Raw genomic sequence first — 17,159 nt, 5'->3', positions numbered from 1 at the left:
TGGGGGGTATTCCTCTGTGTATTACCTTGGCTCATCTTGCTGTTCTTGTCTTCTCCTCAGGTGCCGGAGTGCGGCGGGAACATGCAGGAGGATGTGGTGAAATGTGAAGATGCTGCGAAGGCCGGTGAGTTCAGCGCGGTGCTGCAGCAGGTGAGGCAACGTGCATAAAATAACTTCTTTCTTCCAGCTTGAAGGCGCGATGGATCGGGAATTCTGGTAAGGATCAAAGGTATTGCTCTTGTTCTAACCTTTTCTCCTTCTTTCTCCCTTTTTCTAGGAGCTCCAAACTCGAGGCGGGCGTGGCAGAAGACTGGATGCAGACTTGCAGGCACGGTGAGCGTTACGCTGCTGGATGCAGAATAACGTGAAGCGTGTGCTGCTCTTCGGGCATGGTTTAAATAGCCTCCAAAGTAGTCCCAGGTAAGTATTCCTCCCCAGCCCCACCCGAGTGAAAAAATAGTCCCTAGGTAAAATAGTCCCTTCCAAGCCTCGTTTGGCTTGGAGCTCTTGCAGCATGGTCTCCATCAGGTAAGTTTGCAGCATGGTCTATGGCGCCAGGACTGACTCTCCATATGAGCCTGGCGCCATAGGCGCCAGGACTGCACCCAAATAGCCCCTAGCGGGGGTTGTTGGGCTTGCTTGGGGTAACTTGATGCCTGCTTCCGGGGTTGCTGGACTTGGTCTGGGTCCCCGGGGGTAGGAATCATGACAATCTGATCCTCATCGAACTGCACTGGCTGCCGCTGCAAGCCTGTATCATCTTCAAAGCCTGCTGCATCATCCACAAGGCTATCACCCTGGAGCCAGTTGCTTGGCTGCACCCCACTAACGTCACTTGTCATCCTTTCCTGGAGTTTCTGTATTTCACGGATAGCTGCTTTCAAAGCTCCCTTTGAGGTTTCTCGATTGGGCAAAGCTGTGTAGCAACTGCTCCTGAACTTTACACACACTCCTCCTTCCATGGCAGTGAGAAGGTCCAGTACATACCTATTGTGGAGAGCCACTAAACGTGCTCTTAACTCTTCCTTCAGCTGGAGCCAATCAGCATTGGCTGCAGCTTGCACACCCGGAAGCAGTAAAGATGTAAAGAAAGTGTCTTGGAAAATAGTCAAAACTCATCAGGAATAGTGGCCACATTGTCAGTGCTTTTTTCGGGCCAGTAATTATTATCTCTTCTCCTTAGTGATGTTTGCTCCTTGCTTTGCTGCACCACCTTTCCCTTTAGCCCGATTAACTGTTCCTTTAGCACAAACCCTATGGTACTGATGTTTCAGGGCACCATCAGGGCAGGGCTGTGTAGTAATGTTTGTTCCCATATGGATGGACCCACTGGACCTGAAACACAAAAGAAATCATGTAGAGCTCTTTATGTCAACTGGCTGATAAGTGTGCACTCTACCAATACTGCGCTGTATGTGCACACATTACAAGTGGTATCAGCTGCTCACCTACTACTTTCGTTTTTTCCCCTGCTCACCGATCTCAGTGCGTGATCATTTGCATGACCAGCTGCCTTGCTAAAGTCTTTCTTCATTTGTGCTCGCATCGCCACTTTAATTGAATTTACCAGTTGGCTTTAAAAGTAATTTCTACATCGCACTCGTAGTGCGACTTCATCAGAATGGACCAGCTGCATTTAAAAGGCTTCTCAACATCGCACTTGCAGAGTGTGTGCATTTGTTAACAGCACAGCTCATCCTGAAGATTCCTCTCCAAGTTCCTGCTGAGAGGCTCTTCTTACAAGATAAGCCTTGTGGCACTCTTTCCTATCACAGGCCCCTTGCTGTTTGGCTATGCACATGTGCAATTTACTTTGCATTTCTGTTTTTTGATAACAAAAAAATAATAATAAGAAGAATTAGAAAGTTTGTACTTTTCCAACTGGCACATTCGAAAATCTGCTGCTGTCTGAGTGAAGAAGTGTTTTGATTCACATGCTTTCTTTACCCTCCTACATCCATGTGTGCTCCTGTTTCTGTGGGACTTTCTGCTCTTGGGCCCAGCACAGCAGCACCCTTCTACCCACTCCAAGGTGAGTGCTGGTTTCTCCGTGTTGTCTCTTCAGCCTGACCTTGCCCTGAGATGATTGGTGACCTCTCTCTTCATCTCTCTATTGGCTGGACTGGTAGGTGGGAGACGGCCCTTCAAACGCCCATTTCTAAGGCCCCTGTCAGCTTTTGGTCCACTTACATGCCGCTAGAAGAGATTTACAGCCACACCCAACCCTCCCCGAGGCTGGACTACTGGACTACCATGACTCTCTTACCTCATTCTGCATGGGGTATTTCCCTCCTTCCTGATTTCCTTGTACTTCCTTTCTCAGCAGGTACTCTCAGCTCTCGCAGTCATGAATCTCTTTTTTCAAGCTGTTCTGTACTCAGCTTTACCATCTGACGCCCACTAACAATTCCTTAACTACCTGCCCCTCATTTAACTTGTGTTTTGTATTTAACTTGAAAGTCAAACTTGGGTGTATTTTGCATTTAACCTGAAAGTCAAACTTGTATTTTGTATTTAACTTGAAAGTCAAACTTGGGTGTATTTTGCATTTAACTTGAAAGTCAAACTTGTATTTTGTATTTAACTTGAAAGTTAAACTTGGGTGTATTTTGCATTTAACTTGAAAGTGCATTTAACTTTGGCCATTGATTATAACCTGCTAGTCCAGTGACTGTTCTATACCGCTGTTCTTGCTTACTCCTCCCTCTGCCTGCTCTCTTCACACTCATGCCAGTTTCTGTTTCTCCCATCTATTCCAACTGCTTATCTATCAACTATCCTTCCCTTCTCACTAAGTCTGGAAAGAAGAAATTTAAAAAGGATATCTTGGCCTGCAACCCTGGTCTCCCTATCGCTGATACCTATAGAAGGAGACAAGGGTGACACAGATTTGCTGTTTTCCGCTGTCTGGTGTGCTAAACTACTGGTCTGCAGCTTACCTTCCTTATTTATGCAAAAACTGAATATTGGCAGCCCCGCTCCAACTCGCGTAAGTCTGCAGCCCATGCAGCAGTTTGAAGAGAGCGCGGGCTCCAACTACAGCTAATCCGACGCTGAAGCGAGTCACGTGACACCTGCCTGCTGCATGCCATGCCCCCAGACACGCCCCGAAGAAGTGTTCTTATAATCATCCCCCAGCCGCCCTTGCGGCGTTAAGCCCGACGAGGAGACAAGGGCGACGAAGATTTGATGTTTTACCGCTGTTTACAGCTGGTTACCTGGTAAGTGATTAATCATCAAGGTATATAACATATTAGTCCGTGGAGTCCTTTAACATCGAGCTGCCACGTAAAAATAACCTCAACCATAAAAGTGCAATGGATCCTAGCAAACCTCGTACGCATCTGCAAGAGAAACTCGAAGAAACTCTGGCAAATGTTACAAAAAAGACAAACTTTCCAGATCAACCTTCAAACCTATTGCAAGATCCACCCACTTTGATTAAAACAATAACTACGCCGACTCCTTCATTGCATGTGATTCCAAAAGTCCTAAATGAGCCCAACTTCACTGTGACACTACCAATAGACCCAAAACCTACAACTCACCCTGTAACAAAGCAGGGCAAATTAGGACTAATGCAGACACCGACATCTGAAGAAAAAAAACCTTCCAATTAAATCGGATGACGCCTCAAGTTTCACAGCCGACCAAACTACTTCTACTCCCCAGAGATTCCGGAAATCCGTTGACCAGTGGAAACCATATGCTGATTCCTTCAGAACAACGAGAATCTCCACCCATATTGGACCATGCTAAGAATCAGACCCTCCCAGCCAGCACTAATATTCAGTCTGACTGTCCAGTGCAGTTTTCTGCTCCCCCAAAACATGAACTTGATTTACTAGCACAATCTGAATACAATCTAGAAACCCTCACTCAAGTGTGCATACTAACATTCCTGTTACCCCCACTCTTCAACAACGAGCAAAAACAGCTAAACAACAACGGCAGTCAATGTATTACCACTCAGAGTCCCCTCAAGGCAATACAAATAAACAATTAGAAAGGCGAGTTGCTCGGCTTTCTCTAGACATAACTGAAATAGATGCCATCATGGATTCCCAAGAACGATGAAAAGACATTTTCGGAGATCTTCACAATAAGAAGCTTGAAGCACCAATTAAGACATCAACACCTCTTCATAACATGAAGCATGAAGCCCCAACCAAGACATCGACACCCATTGTAAACAAAGAAAAAACTTTGTCCCAAAACTTTCCCCCAATTCTGACCAATACCATAAGCCCTCAATAGTCGATGATAACCTACCAGAGCAACAATCCATACTTCAATCGTAAAAAGATGAAGCTATGACTAACAATCCAGGAGTACCTGAAAGAATTCCAACCACAATGCTTGATCTCCAGAACATGTTAATAGCAGTCTTATCAATAGCAATGGTACCCTTTCCTAAGATACAAGAAGCAATGGTGGATACCACAAAAGACCAAGCAACTTTACTAGCTATGATTATGACGAAACAAACCAAATTAGAAGGCTTCATAAGCACCATACAAGACCGATTAAACCATGAAGCAGAAGCCACTAGAATATGGCAAAACCGCCTTGCAGAAATTGCAAGAACTGATCGGGTAGACAAATAAAATTTGACCGATACATTGGCAACAATTACATAGAAACTTATGGACGATAAAGTAAAAAAACCTACAGTTCAACCGATAATGTTTGCTTCAATGGAGCGATCGGTACAAACAGACATGGCAAAAAAAGATCAAATGACCCAATATGAAACCTTAATACCCCATAAAAAAACCCTAAACCATGCCACTAACACAGAGTATTATCAACATTGAACTCACAATATGCACCCCTTCAGATATTTTTGATCTAACGAAACAGGGCCATTTGGGCAATTCTTCGATTCCAAAGAAATAAAATTCAAAGAAACGACAGTTAGGTTCTCAAGCCTTTCTGAGGAAACTTCAAGTTAACCTGCAAGATCCATCTCGATTTGCCCTATCAACAACTAAAAGAAACAATATCAAATTCAAAGGTGATGTCGCAAGCCATCCTAATGCATCTGTTGAAGTAAGATCATCAGAGGACGAACCTCTAGATGCATTATTAGCTATTATAAATTTCGACCCACAAGAGCGAAAAAACCTGCTGAGACATCGACAGGAATTGTTGCTCATACAACTGTATCAAGTGATATAATATCTGATCCCCAGGACAACCTATTGATAGTGCTGGATGAATACTATGAGACCTTGTCGGACTCAGTTCACTCAATCTCAATCAACACTTCTTCCAATATTTCTCTTGTATACTCACTTGTTTCAAATGAAGAAACCTGGTCTTCAGCTGAAATCGATCATTGTTCAAAGACTGAAGAAACACCTGTGGCCCAAGATGAACCATCACCGATTAGACCAAAATTTGTAAACCCACAAATGGCATCCAACATATTTAGAATGTCATTGACTGCGAACAGTCTGAACCCTGCTGAATCTTTAATTATGAACAGAGCGAACATCCTCCGATTGTTCAATGCCATTCCACACCTGGCACAAATTACCTCAAGAGACATTGATGTCTTACACTTTCCTAACAAGAACAAAATGGAAATAGTTCACCTTGACTTCTACAAACATGAAATAATGCAGCATGTCTTGTCTTCAAACGTTCACTTAGCCAAATGGGGCTTTGAAATAGAACAAATCCTTTTAACTAGATCAATGGCTCTCAAAAAAATTACCATGCACAAAACTTCTGACCATCGAGCACAGAACAAATTTTACTCTGGGAAATCCATCAGAAGACTTTCATCGAATGACGAGGCCAGGCCTAGAATTTAACAACAAAGACTCAATCATATCTACATTTGACCAAGAGGATGAAAGATCTGCTCGGTGATAAGCAAACCAACTCTCAGTATAAAAGAAACATGACAACAGAAGGTGACTTCCAGAGCCCACGAATTAAGACCTACTTATAACAACCACTCACCAAGGAGTCCACTCCTACTAGTATCACGTTATGTTCATGGAATACAAGAGGCTTTAAACAAACCTTCAATAAAGGTTCCTTAAACCAAAAAGACATGACTATCATATGTCTCCAGGAAACCTGGCTTTCTAACGAAGTAGTCTGTGAAGGTTTCTCTACCTTTGTGAATCCAGCGATCACCTCCCAACAAGGTAGGCTGTCTTACGGAATTATCATCTTGATTAAACTAGACACAAACTGGTCAGTTGTAGCCAAGAAAAACATCCACTCCTGGGCTCAATACATTATTATCCGCATATCATCACCAGCAGAAGCGTCCATTCGAACTCCGGACGAAACCTACCTAACAATTTTTAACTTCTACTGGAATCCAACAGCAATGAATGACAACAAATTCCTCGACTCAATATGCGACTAATTAGACGCAACTGCCGGAAACTATAAACAAACAGAATTCATCACCGCTGGAGATCTTAACATACATTTATACAGCACTGAAGGCACTAAACTGGAATTTGGCAAATTGTCTCAAAGAGCCAAAAAATGGATAAAAGAAACCGATATTCGAAATTTAACCTTGACAGGACAACCTCCAAATGAACAAGGCTTACCACCTCCCACCTGGAGACGTGAAAAATCTGCCTCTATCATTGACTATATCTTCATCTCGGAAGGTATACGGAAATCATTAATAACAACTGCCAATTAACCACAAGTAAATATTGTCACCATCAAATCTTAATCACATGGAATATATCACAAACTAAGGCACCATGCTTACTACTTCCAGACCTTGAATTAAACAATGACCTCAACAAACTCTGCATAAAACAATCTGAAATGGCTGAGCTGCTTACAAAGTTTGATGTCTCTTGCCTTGCAGATTATCCTAAACTCAACTATGAGTGGATTTTACAGAACTACAAGCAACCTCTGAAACCCAGCATGAATCGCAATTTGAAACATAAACACCAATTCAACAGCGACATCAAGTTGATGAAAAACACTTTTTATAAAAGAATACGACTATTAAAAAAGCAAAAAACTGCCACTGCTACAGCAGAGATAAAAAGAGAAAAACTAAAATACTCAAACTCAATAAAAGCGATCAAATCTTTAATGCTTCAGGCGGACGCAGAGGCTATTCTATCAGCCTTAAAACAGAAAAACACAAGGCAACTGTGGTCTCTCCTAAATGAAAATTCCAAAGGATCGACCATGATTCAAGAAGTAGAAGCACAAGCCTGGACTGATCACTTTGCTATGTTGTATAGTAAAAAACCGGATACTTTGGTAACACAAAAAGACGATAAAAAACATCCATGGGACCTAGAATGGGAAAAAAAAGATCTCATAAAAACTATCAGCTCCTTGAATGCATCTCAAGAGCCTGGGCCGGATGGCCTCTCTAATGCCGAACTCAGATCAGCGCCCGAGGAATGGGCTACCTTTTTTTCGCCAACTACTTATCCTAATTGTAAAAACCCACCAAATTCCTTGAAGTTGGACATTGGCAATCCTGATCCCACTATATAAAACTGGAGACAGAAAAAAACGGAAAACTACTGACCCATAGCGTTGCTAGATCCGCTGGGAAAGTTGTTTGCAGTGTATTTACTGCAAAAACTCAACAAATGGGCAGAGGCAAACAGAAAACATGAAAAAAGACAAACTGGATTTGTAGGTAAAATAGGAACAAACGTTAACTTATTACTATATAGTTTGATCAAATATGAAGCCACCCACAGGAAACAACAGGTTTATGCTGTCTTCATTGACTTAAAAATGGCATTTGATTCGGTAAACAGACGAAAGCTATGGAATAAGCTAACATCGTGGGGCTACCCGCAATCCATTCTAAATCCAATTAAACAACTATACTCCAATACATCCATCCAAGTTAGACTAACTAAGGATGGTGTAGTAACTAAACCAATTATTACTTGGAATGGATTGAAGCAAGGATGCCCTCTCGCTACTTGCTTATATAATCTATACACATTTGATTTTGCCAAAGCAATTCAAGATCAACTTTCGAACCCCCCTAAGATCAACAGTGAATCAGTACCAACTTTAATCTATGCTGATGACATCATAGTCATGGATAAAACAGTGCTCGGCTTGCAAAAAACTCTCGATAAGGTGGCAATCTTTATGAAAGAAAACAAGCTGACCATCAACACTCATAAAACAAAACTCATGATGCTATCAACTCAAAAACCTAAGATCTGGCCAACTTGAAAATTTAATTTTGAATGCCAAGAGATTGAAGCAGTAACTACAACCAAATATTTAGGTGCCATGATAAATTCATCTTCAACAGAACAAGAATGGAAAGACCATATTGAAAGGAAAGCAACATCTCTAGCCTGTCAAGGTCGATTCTTTCATCGCAAATTTGGGACAATTGCATTATATAAACAGAAAGTAGCACCAATCTTGACATATGCAGGTGAAACATTGATTAACCAACAAACAATGAAATGGCATCTTTATGAGGCCATTTTTTGGAGGAAAACTCTGGCCCTACCTGAAAGTTTCCCGATTCCGAGAATTCGATTTGAACTGGCTCTTCAATCACTAGAATCATTGGTTGCCTGGAAACAAAAGGATCTCTTTAGAAAAATTATCAGCCAAGACTGAATTCCATCTCTAGAAATCCTAAAGGAAAAAAATAATGCTTTACATGTGACAGATCTGCACCATTGGTCTAGTGAAATAAGGAAACAAATGAAGGATGAAGAAATCACTGAAGACATGCTAATACACAGACCACAATATGCAAAGTGAAAACTCCAGAGAAACGATTGGATAAGAACAACTGTTGTGCAAACAGAATATAAACGTTTCCTGAAATGTGCAATTGAATCAAGAGCTCTCCATGAACTTCCAACCTACCTAGCATGCTTCCCAGATCAACTTATTCGCAACCTCTTTTTACAATTTCGTTTAAACATTCTGCCGACCCGCGAATATCTGAGCATGAGAAAATTGTCACATCTAGACAGGGTTGGCGGGTTTGGAACCGCTGGCGTTTTGGTCTGCCATAACGTTCCCATCATGTTCTTCTTTTCTAGTTGTTGCACGCGCATGTAACCGGAAGTATATATTTCACCACTTCTGGGTTGCGAGCGCGTTGCAACGTTTCCGGATTCTCCTGCTGTGTTGCTGTCACTCTCGTTCGCTTCTGTTTTCTGCTCCTTTGCCTTCCTTGTACTGCGCTGTGTACCTCTTGTTCTCCTTCTTTCTGTTTTCCTTTCCCTTTCTTGTGCCCCTTCTTCCGCTCTCTGCTTCTCATCTTCCTCAGCCTTTCCTCCCTCCTTTCTTCTCTCCTTCTCCCGTTCCCTGTTTAACAGAACCAGCCGGTCTTTCGTTATCGGCTCAGCTCCGCCCTATCTCTGCCTTCCCGTCCGCCATGTACCAGGACCCGGTCTGCTCTACGGATTGCCTTTGTCTACCCCTTGCATCTACGCTTCCGCTGTCTACAGAACTCTGCCTGTTGCCGGACTGCCTCTGCCTTGCCCTTGGTGCTTACCTGTCCGCTAACGCCTTCTTGCTTGTGGAACCATCTTTAGCGCCACCCTTTCAGCAGCGCCCCCATTCCCTGGAACCTCCATCCACACCAAGCGCCAGCCACTCGAGTCGGAACCTCATTTCCGTGGATTGGGCCTCTTCAGGGTTTTTTGTGCCTCCGGCTTTTTCCCCCTTCTTGGTGTCTCCGGAAGGGTTCCCCCCGTTGCACACTTTATTGGTGGCACGGTGGCATCCTTCCGGGGACGTCCATTTCTTCACAAAAAAAAGGAGAGACCTTCAGACTCCAAGAAAGGGAAATCCAAGAAGAAGGTGGAAGGTGAGGAGTCGGGGGAGGGGGGTGAACCGGAATTGTCCAATGAAGAAGAAGATATTATAGACTATTGTGATAAAAACATCCAAATATAATGTCTGCTGATTGTCGATTCTGCAAGATCGTGAATACCAAAGAGTCTCTTTTCCATGTAATCATGATATGCCCTGACCTGATGGACAAAAGAAACCTGTACAAAGACTTTTTTCGAGTCTCCATGAAACAAAAGACTACTCAAGAGCGATGGGACCACCTTCTAAAAGGTCATGACAAACATTTGATCCTAACAGTAATTAAATTCTGGATTACAATTCACAAGGACAATAATTTGCATGAGTTGGAAACACAAGCATAACATTTTTTCTTTTGTTCTTTCTTTTGACTAATGAAACGTTATGATGAAAAGTTTGTTTTATCAAACATATCATTTATAATAAATAAATAAATAAATTAATAAAAAGATACCTATACCAGCGCCTCTTCCAGACAGACCCTCTCTGACATCCTCTTTGTTGTTCCTTCGCTGGATCTATGGATTCCCCATATGATCTTTGTGCTCTGTCCTGTCACCTTCTCTCACATAAATGGTGGCACTCGCTGGGAAGTCCTCATGGCTTCTCATGACTCCTCCAGATTCATCCTAAATGTCTACCTAAATGGCACTGTCATGGTCCAAGGTCCTCAGGCCAATCTCCTCCTCTTCGATAGGCGTTTCCCCGCCTCATCAACTTCCTTTCATCTCTGATGTCCCCGCCTCTCATTCCTTGGCTGCCTTGCCCACTCTTCCCTCCTCTGCCCCTCTTCAGGCTACCTCCACAACTCTGCAGGGCGTACCTCTGATTTGTACCCCTCCCCGGAAGGTCTTTAAGGCCGGCAACCTTCTTCATCTTGCCACTCTCAACTCTTGCTCTGCTGTCAAACACTCCTCTGACATCTGTCACCTCCTTGAAGAACTGGATCTTGATGTGTTTGGTCTTACGGAGACATGGTTCATGGCCAGCTCTGTCACAAGCTTTGACACTCTTCTCCCTGATGGTTACAAGAGCCTCTCTGCACCCAGATACAATCGGCCTGGAGGGGGTGTAGCCCTGATCTTTCCTGAGTGGATTCCTGTTACCATCATTCCCACTCAGATCTACTCCTCTTTTGAATGCCTTGTCTGCAGGCTCTCAATCTCCCGCAGTCACTCTCTTACTGTTGCTACTCTCTACCGGCCTCCTGGTCAAATCACCTCTTTTCTCTCTGAGTGGGCTGACCTCTCCTCCTCCCTCCTGGCCTTAACCACTCAACTTCTCCTCCTTGGTGACCTCAACATCCACCTCGATTCTCCCTGTCCCTCATCTCTGCTCTTTCGCGAACTCTGCGATTCCCTCTCCCTCTCTATCCTCCCCTCTGGTTCGACGCACTCTGCAGGACACACACTTGATGTCTTGATCTCCTCAGGCCTCCCTCTCTCTATCCCTCTGACCACTCCTCTCTCCTGGAGTGGCCATTACCTTCTCTCCTCTCATCTCTCCCTCGCTTCCCCCCAACCCAAGCCCACCTCAACACTGCCACCTACCATCTCGGACATCCGACCTATGAAGCGTGTGTCAGTTGAGGCTTTCGCTGCCACCTTCTATCCCCGCTCCTTCTCTGGCTGACTCACACCCGGACACAGCCTTGTCCCTTCTCTACTCTTCTATCTCTGATACTCTTGATGCTCTTGCCCCTGTCATGAGGATCCGCTTGAAGTCCAAAGCCAGGTGCAATTCCTGTTATGACTCCTACCTTTCTACACTTATGTGTAAATGCAGGGCGGCTGAGAGGAAATGGAGGGCTTCTTGCTCACCCTCAGACAAAATGGCATGTCCCCTGCTCCAAAGGCAATACCGACTCTCTGTCTGCACCAATAAGAGAGTCCACTTTCAAGCCTTTGTCTCTCTAGCATCTAACAACTCGGCCAAACTCTTTAAAATCTGCCAGGAGCTTGCCAACCCTGCTGCAGTCTTTACCCCTCCTCTTGCAACGCCCTTGCCTCTTACTTTATCTCAGAAACCCACCAGTCCACCCTCTCCTACCCTCCCCCTTTTATTCCCTCTGAGTCTGTGCTTGCAGAACTCCCTCAACCACCCCCCACCCTCTTTCTCGTTCTTTCCTCTTTTCTCCCCTGATGAGGTCGCTAGACAAGTATGATCTATGAAAGCCTTGTCAAAAAAGGTTAATCCCTGTTCCTCTAAAACCATCAAGGCCCACATTGACACCCCCGCTCCAGCCCTTGCTGATTTTTGCAAATACTCCTTTGCCTCGGGATCCTTCCCCCTCCCCTCTGAAGCACTCCCTGTGCATCCTCTTCTCAAGAAACCCACAGCTGATCCTTCCTTTCCTGCTAACTATTGCCCAATTTCCATTACTCCCTTTCTGGGCAAACTCTTGGAAAAGCTGGCCATCTCTCAGCGTAACCTTCATTCCAATTCTGTTGGCTGTCTCCATGACCATGAGTCTGGTTGTAGAGCTGCCATAAGCTCTCTTGAACATCCGTGACTACCTGCTCTCCAACCTTGACTCTGACATTCCCTCTGTCCTCATCCTACTTGATCTCTCTTCTGCCTTCGACACAGTCAACCATAACATCCTATTCAACCGTCTCCGTGACAACGTGGGTATCAATGATACTGATGGCTCTGGCCTGGCTGACCTCTTTCCTCTCTGATCAACTCTCTCAGGTCCAACTTGGGTCCTTCCTATAATCCATCTTCCTCACTACCTGTGGTGTTCCATAGGGGTCTAACCTCTCGCCCTGGCTTTTCACCCAATACCTGGCAACTCTCACCCGCTGCATTGCCATTTACTGCTCAGATTTCCAGTGCTAAGCTGACGATATTCAACTCATTTTCAGGCTGCCCTCGGCCTCCTCCTCTCCCTCTCTCATCTCTGATTGCCTAACTGCCATTCAAGATTGGTGTGCCACCAATGTCTTTAACTGAACGCCAGCAAGACAGAGATCCTCCTCATCGGCACACTTCACCATCCTTTCCCCTCACTCTCTGGCCGGCCTCCCTTGGCCCTCCTCCTACCCCCACCTGCAAGGCTAAGAACCTTGTGGTCATCTTTGACTCCACACTTTCCTTCACCGCCCACATCTCTGAGGTCTCTAAAAAGTCAAACTTCCTACTGTACCTCCTCAGAGGTACTCTGCCTTTCCTCTCCTTCCCCCAGAAGCTCAATGTCTCCCAAGCTCTGGTTCTCTCTAGGTTGGACTATAGTAAAAGCCTCTTTCTAAATCTACCTGCCTCTACTCTCTGCCCTCTGCAACTAATCCAGAACAGGACTGTGAGACTTGTCCTTGGCCTCAAGCCCTGGGATCGTATCTCTCCAGCTCTGAAATCTCTCCATTGGCTCCCAATGGGTGCAAGGATTAAATTCAAAACCCTCTGCATTGTCCACAAGGCTTTCTGGGGCCTGGGTCCAAAATACCTTCAGCTATCCCTCTGCAAATATCTCCCCTTCCTGAGCTCTTCGCTCCTCTACCTCTAACTCCCTCAGGGTCAGTCGTTTTTCAAAGAAAGAAGCTGGGGCAGATCTCCGTCTTCAGCGGGGACCTCGCTCTGGAATAGCCTCCCTGCCACTCTAAAACTTGAGGTGAACCATCTCCGGTTCCGGAAGCATCTCAAGACATTCCTTTTTGCTTCTGCCTTCGTTCCCCCTCTCCCCTGCTGATCTGCTCCCTCTTGGCACTGTGCACCTGGCCACCCTCTGTCCCCTGGGCCCACGTACCTGCTCACCCTGCTACCCTCCTGCACTGCCTCCTGGCCACCCCTTGCACTGGGAACTGGGGACTGTATCTGTACCCATACAGTCCCTCACCCCCCCATTTTCTTCTTTTTCTGCACTTATCAGACGTACCCTGTCTGCTGCCGTAAACACAGCGCTTGCTATTTGCTGGCTGCACTACCCCTATTTATTGCCTCTATCTATTTATTTTTAATTATTGTAATTTATCTGTCTCCTCTGCTCCACACTCTCCACTCCCCCCTTCCATGCGCTTTTCCCCTTTTCCCTTCCCCTGCACTTGCACATTCTCAATGTCACTGGGCCTAGTAAGATTGTTGTTGTGCTCTCCCCCGTTCCCCTCCCTTGCCTTGTCGCGCTCTGAAACACTTGTGTGTGAGCGCGATACAAATAAAATATCATATTATGTCATGTACATATTTCCCCCAAACTCCCTTGCAGCTAGTATTTACTTTGGAAACCACATTCTGTTCGAACCCCACCAAAACTTCAGCAAAACATTGCATTATTCCCCCCTCCCTTTGGCCATCATACCATAATGCTCCTTTTATTCTCATTAATATTGTGTGACACCAGGGAATGCTATGCCCCTCTTTATCCACACAGTCGTTATGCAGTCATTTGTGTTCACTAATCATTTGCTCCCTCTTTTAGAGCCTTCTGTTATATATTCGAGTATCCTCTTTTTTGTTTCTCTGTTTTTTGGCATCCTGTCAAGTTGCACGTAATTAACTGTGTACACCTCTTCCCCTTTATCCACCCACTGGACAGAGACATTCGTTCCTTGGAAGAGACCCCTAGTTTTACAGAGGGATAGGTGCATTAGGCATCCAGCTTCCACATATGATACAGCCTGAGGCATGAAATGCTTAGGTGCCACTAACACGTGTGGGATGAGGGAGCAGGCGATTCATGTGCCATTTCCTCTTTCCCTTCACACATGCAAAATGTCATCGTACCAGATGTTTCCCGATGATATACCCTGCCCTTTTTCAGTGTCATGATGGAATCCTTCTTCATTTAACACATTTCTTTTCCCCCTCTTTACACCAACATTTGAACATATATCAGTCTTTTCTTTAAATAAAAAGCATAACAACAGTACTAATCCTACACTAATGCATATTAATATTATCACCCCCCACAAAGCAGATATTTATTGCTGTCTGTTTATAAAAACATTGTCCTGCAAATCGCTCTCTACTCCTTCACTTGTGGGTCCCTATAAAACCTTATTGCTGAGAAAAAAGTAGATGAAAGCTGGTTTATACTCCCCATCACGTTGCGCTATGCCACTCTTCTCCGGGGGACCAAGTGCTCTTCTCTCTGCACATGTCTGTGAGATGAACCCACCTTCGGCGCCCTTCGATTCATACAGCCGTTGGTGTTGCATATACCACGGTGTGTGGACCTGTAAACCTGTCCTCCTTCCACTTCCTGATGTGGTTTTTTATGAATACTTTGTCCCCAGGGTAAAGAGGTGATACTAGCGAAAATGTCCTTCCCTGCTCACCTGCTTGCTCAGTCCGCACTCTCGGTCTTGTCTGTTGGGATATATATGCATGTGATTTTGTAAGTTCTGTGAGATAGATATGGAATTCCTCCCCCAAAATGTTAGAAGAAGAGTTAGCATCAGAGATTGTACGTGCCGGTTAGATAGGCGTATGCATTCTCCGGCCAGTAACAATCTCAAATGGAGTGAGATGATGGTCTCCTCCAGGTGAATTTCGCATAGCGTGCATGAGGTAAGCAGTGCAACCAAGACTTACCAAGCATTTCTGTTAGCTTAGTCAGGCGCTCCTTTAGTAGCCAAACCGTTTGCTTGTGGGTGGTAAACTGTGCATAATTTGTGCTGTATCCCCAAAAGGGCAGTTATTTTCTTAATCAAATCATTCACGAAATGCGGACCATTGTCAAAGCAAGTTTTGTCTGGTATCCCCACCCTGGAAGCACCTCTCTCATCAATAATTTTGCAGCCTAGCAGGGGTCATTATGGGCACATGGACCAGCCTCAAGCTTAAGTGAAAACAGACACACTACAGTAAGCATGTATGTATATGAGGTACATCTGTCTTGCATATTGACATAATCTATATGAAAGTGCCGGAAGGGCCCCTCTGGTCGCGGTAATGTTCCCTGTACCACTCTCAAAGTATGACCTGGCAAAGATTTCGGACAAATTACACAAACATGCACAAATTCAGACACAGATTTATATAAATGTGGCACAAACCGGTACTCACTTATCCGTGCAGCCACATGCTCTTTCGATACGTGGATGGGGTAGTGAAGCTGTTCCATGGCCACTACTGCTTACCCAGAATGCCTTTGTCCCGAATATTGGTGGATACTTGAGCTCCCATCAATAAAGATCATGTGCTCCCCCTTCAATTATTTCTTCTTTTACCAGGAGGGTTCCCTTCATTCCCTTCATTCCACACAGTCATGCGTGTAATCTCCCTCCTCTATTGGTTGTGCAATGTACTCTGCTGGGTTTACCATCCTGCATCTCACCACTTCTATTGCAGGATTTGTTCTCATACACTGATGCTCTCTAAGTTGTTAATGTTGACTTGGATCTCTCTAGTACTGCGAACAATGCATGTTCCAGGTACACAATTACTGGGCACCCCATCATTATTGGGGTTTTTTCTCTCCAAATTAAACATTTTGTTAAAGACAAATAATTAAATAAATAATTTCTAAACCTACTCTATCGGGAAGTTCCTTACCTAGCCTAAGAACTAAAGGAATCACTCCTAACAGAAACAAACTGGGCCTCACTAAACAACAAAACATGTAACATAAGTGATCAACAGCACAAATAAAATGAATAACAAACAACCAGTAATTTGTAAGTCCTTCACATGTACTGGGTAAATCCCTTCCCCAGGAGTGCTCAAAGACAATTTCCCCAAATGTTCAAACAGAAGAATAAAGACTTGAACCCGTTCTTGTAAGTTCCAAAGGCAAAGGAAATAAAAGTTCACCAAACAAAACAGTTCTCCAGCTTCCAATTGAAAGGATGACCTTCCAATTTCAGCAAAGGAAATAGCACCAATGGTAATCCTAGATATCGGCTTCCAGGATTTGTTTCACGCAAGTTAGAAAATAGATTAGCCACTGCTTCTTCTACAGTTCTACAAACGTTCATACCTTCTGCAGTACATTTGGTATCATTGTCAGGGTGCTTCTTCTTAGGTTGTTGTTTACCTCTTAACAACCACCCTTCTGCTACCGTTACTGTGAAAACAAGACTCCTTGGCTCTACAGTATGCCACTATTTCAACCAACTTCAATCTGAAATCTGGTGACAGTAGTATACCCCACCACAGTTCTGGTACTTTGACTTTAACTTTGCATGTAAGAATAGTTAGGCATTTCAAACACAAGACATTTCAACCTCCACAGGTAGGCAAGGCACTCTTCTTTCCTATATCACCAGAAAAAGGAAGCCTCTTTGCATCTTCCATCTATCTTACTGTCACAAGGAAAACCTGCTTTTGCTTCCAGACTAACTCTCTCCCCACTTCAACAATCTTAGCATCAAAGGTTATCGACTTGATCTTTT

At 44.3% G+C, this 17,159-nt stretch overlaps 1 protein-coding gene across 1 annotated transcript in view; it reads right to left on the bottom strand.

The window, feature by feature from the left end:
• The window catches only part of LETMD1 (LETM1 domain containing 1), an 826,442-nt gene that overhangs the window by 778,877 nt on the left and 30,406 nt on the right, over positions 1–17,159 (bottom strand). The window contains exon 2 of the mRNA XM_069653372.1: positions 8,504–8,570. The gene's annotated coding sequence lies outside the window, so the exon portion shown is untranslated. The remainder of the gene's footprint in view (positions 1–8,503; positions 8,571–17,159) is intronic.

This window comes from Ambystoma mexicanum, chromosome 3q (assembly GCF_040938575.1).
Source record: "Ambystoma mexicanum isolate Mex_15411 chromosome 3q, UKY_AmexF1_1, whole genome shotgun sequence".
Lineage (NCBI taxonomy): Eukaryota > Metazoa > Chordata > Amphibia > Caudata > Ambystomatidae > Ambystoma > Ambystoma mexicanum.
The sequence above is the reverse complement of the archived record's forward strand: the minus strand, read 5'-3'. Positions and strand labels throughout refer to the sequence as shown.